This window comes from Apteryx rowi, unplaced genomic scaffold (genome assembly GCF_003343035.1).
Source record: "Apteryx rowi isolate R43461 unplaced genomic scaffold, aptRow1 scaffold_665, whole genome shotgun sequence".
Lineage (NCBI taxonomy): Eukaryota > Metazoa > Chordata > Aves > Apterygiformes > Apterygidae > Apteryx > Apteryx rowi.
Genome location: NW_020450944.1, coordinates 274,151 through 274,966, shown reverse-complemented (window position 1 = coordinate 274,966; position 816 = coordinate 274,151).

Below are 816 nucleotides of genomic sequence, written 5' to 3'. Positions count from 1 at the left end.
CGCACCCCGCCCGCACCGCTGCCCCCGGGGTCCCCGGCCGGCCCGGGACTGCCCGGCCGGCCCCTCGTCCCCGCCATTCCCGGCCGGTCCGGGAGTGCTCGGCCGGACCCGTGCTCCGGGACCCCTGCGACCCCCGGCTGGTGCAGGAGTGCCTGGCTGGACCCTTGTCCCCATGACCCCCACGACCTCCGGCTGGCCCGGGAGTGCCTGGCCAGACCCCCGCTCCAGGACCCCCGCGACTCCCGACCAGCCCGGGAGTGCCTGGCCAGACCCTTCACCCTCAGGATCAGGGCATCCCATGGACCTCCGTCCCCTAACCCTCTGGGAGTGCCCAGGTGGACCTCAACCCCYGGGAACCCCCTGCCATGCTCAGCCCAGCCTAGGACTACCCAGTTGGACCCCACACCCTGGAGGTCAGGGTGTCCTGGGGACCCCCTGTCCTGTCGGGGTCTCCTGGCCATGTGCGCCCAGCCTGTACCCCCACCCACAGGATCCCATCCTGTCCTGCCTGGCCTGGGAGTGCCCAGCCAGACCCTGCAGCCCTGGGACACCTTGTCCTATTGGGGATCCCTGGCTCTGCCTTTCCCAGGAGCACCCAGCTCAGCCCTCAGCCCTTGACCAGGTGCCCTGACTGTCCTGGGAACACCCAACCTGGGCCCCAACCCCCTGCACAGCCTGGCCCAGCCCAGAAGTGCCCAACCAGACCCCGCACCCCAGGGATCAGGGTGCCTTAGGGACTCCCTCTTCTCCTAGGGACCTCCCACCCCAACCGTCCCGGGAGCACCCAGTGCAGACCCCCACACCTGGTAAGCCTGG